The sequence below is a fragment of the Lactuca saligna genome, chromosome 9, assembly GCF_052625555.1.
Source record: "Lactuca saligna cultivar CGN05327 chromosome 9, ASM5262555v1, whole genome shotgun sequence".
NCBI lineage: Eukaryota > Viridiplantae > Streptophyta > Magnoliopsida > Asterales > Asteraceae > Lactuca > Lactuca saligna.
In genome coordinates this window covers 13,610,547-13,613,296 of record NC_136425.1, presented here as the reverse complement: position 1 = coordinate 13,613,296, position 2,750 = coordinate 13,610,547, and the positions used below count along the sequence as shown (strand labels likewise).

Sequence of the window (2,750 nt, the reverse complement as noted above, 5' to 3'; positions counted from 1 at the left end):
ACCGTACCTACCTAGTGTACACTATATGTCATGTAGTTATAACAAGAGTCTCTTGGAGGGAGAGCGAGATAATTGTGTATAGATCTATACGAGGATTGACACCCCATACTTGAGTTGTTCACTACAGCTAGATGAGGTTAGTCTAGGGTGACAAGTATCTTACCAAAACCGACGTCTGAAGAACGTCATGACATGCATAACAGTTACATCAAGCATGGTTATAACGACTCACATAGAGATTAACACCACCATCTTGATTTACGAAAAACTTACACTTCTTTGGTTTCATAAATTATACACCATTCCAGTACTATATTGACACTAATCTTGTCTTAGGGTTTAAGACTACAAATACATACAAACAGAAAATGTGGGATTTTCTGGGAACTTACATTTACACGATTCAAAAGAACGTGCATACAAATATTCATGGTGTTGGAAACAAACAAACATTTCATTTTTATGAAAAATATTGGATTTTCCAGAAGTATTCAACATTTTGCCCAACAAAAATGATACAAACGATTTTCATACAAAACTGCTTATGAACTCACCAATATTATATGTTGATGTTTTTTTTTTCAAAATGACTTGTATTCTCAGGGACTCAATAAGCAGGTACTTAAGCTATGGATTGAATATTTTGGTGTATTATGGAATTTGCAATTTTTGTCGCTTTTGTGTAAGAATTGAACAGTCACAAATTGTAAACTTATGAAGTTTGTAATCTCAATGTATGTTGTTTGGTTGCTATGTCCATTTATATTCAATTGTGATGATACTATACAATGACGTCATTCGCTCCCGGACGTTTACGCCGTCCTGGTTCGGGGGTGTGACATAGTAGTTCATGAATTGATAACAATATTAGGAGATCTAATCAAGACTGCTAATAATATCCATTGTGGTAACCAACTTCATTAATCCATAAATTAGAACTAAGCTTAGGAAAAAAGTGGATTCAAAACTAAATGAAAGTGTTTTAATAGCTTGATAACATTCGTTCTTAGTTAAGTGTTTGTTTAGTTTTAAGTTATTCTAAACTTGGAAAATTAGATAAAACCCTTCTTTACTTATTGCCTTTAGATTAATTTTTAGTAATTATTTTAGTATATTGAATCCATTCCCTATGTTCGACACCCAACTTATTTTACTATACTATAAACTGACTAGGTACACTGCTTATAGGGGCATTAGTTGATAAGTAGGTAGGTTTATAAATTTAAAGCTAGATAGGTATAAAGTGCACATCAAGTTTTTGTAGTTGTTGCCGGGGAACGACTATTTCAGTTATCAATTAATTACTTTAAGTTAATTGATCATTTTTATGGGGTAAAACCACAAAAAGTTAATTTTCTGCATTAAAAAATTTTGTTTTCTACAGATCTCACAATGTGAGCATACACTCTCACGACGTGAGAACTGAAGATTTTTAGTTTATAATTTATTTTGGTTTTAGTTCATTTTTACGTTTTTGTTTTGTTTTTTTCAGTAGCTTATAACCAGGAGTACACCTTCTGATATTATACCACCAATGAAAGATCCAAAATCCGTGTTCCACAAAAGAAAGACAAGGCGATCGATGAATCGGGTAGCAAGTCTCAATTAAATAGATTTACAAGCTTCGAGCAAACTCCTAACAAGCAAGAATCCATATATGTGCTAGGGCTAGAAAGAGAATCCGAAGACGAACCAAACAACAACACAATGGTGGACATAATAACCCTAATGATGGAGGAGTACAAGAAAAGGATGCATGAAAACGGACCGAGACTTATACATCCTACAATTCCAAACACCACCAACTTCGAGCTAAAGGGAAACTTCCTTTCTGTGCTAAAAGATATTCTACTTTATGTGAAAGACCATGAAGACTCATACAAGCACATCGATGAAGTCAATGTTATCGCTGATTATTTTAATTTTCCGAATGTTCCGCGAGAAATGGTGTTGTTAAGAATGCTTCTGGTCACCTAAAATGGAGCAGCTAATGATTGGTTAAAGGCACTCACACCCATTTTAATAACAACATGGGAACAAATGCGTGAAGAAATCATAAACCAATTTTTCCCACCAACAAAGGTTGGAAAACTTAAAAAGGCAATTGCAAATTTTGAGCAAAATGCAGGGGAATCATTCTATGAAGCATGGGAGCGCTATAAGGGGTTACTAAGAAATTGTCCCCATAATGATCTTAATATGCAACAAAAAGTATTGATCTTCTATGATGGGTAAATGTAACAACTAGGAAACTCCTCGATTCTTAAGGACCACTCACAAAGAAAAATCAAGCTTAAATTAAAGAGTTAATAGAAGAATTTTCAAAGCACTCAAGGGAATACTACAACCCTCGAGAATACAAGATAGTAGGATACAAGGATGGGAATGGTGCTTCAGAAGAATTAGTTGCGGTGTTGAAAAAATTAGAGTCCATGGATCGGAGAATGACAAACATGGATCGATCCATACATGGAATACGTGTGGGTTGTGAAAATTGCAATAGGCCACACTTGACAAGGGATTGTGATCTAGACGAAAACGGGAATAGAAAGGTTCAAGTTTGTTATTCTAGTGGAGATCAATTTCATGAAGATTGGAGAAAATCAAGGAAAGAATGGTTTCCTTATGAAGAATACAAGAAGTAATAGAAGAAAAATATAGGCAAAATGGACGAGGCTTCTACCAAAAAGAACAACCACCACTCGAGAAGAAGGTGGGATTTGAGTCAATGTTTAATAGGTTCATGGAGG

General features: G+C 34.6%; 1 non-coding gene across 1 annotated transcript; it reads right to left on the bottom strand.

Moving 5' to 3' along the window:
- Positions 1-2,088: 2,088 nt before the first annotated feature.
- Positions 2,089-2,195, bottom strand: LOC145019006 (small nucleolar RNA R71). Its single transcript, XR_013667325.1, has one exon. It is a non-coding gene; the product is annotated as a small nucleolar RNA R71 (small nucleolar RNA).
- Between the last annotated feature and the right edge of the window lie 555 nt (positions 2,196-2,750).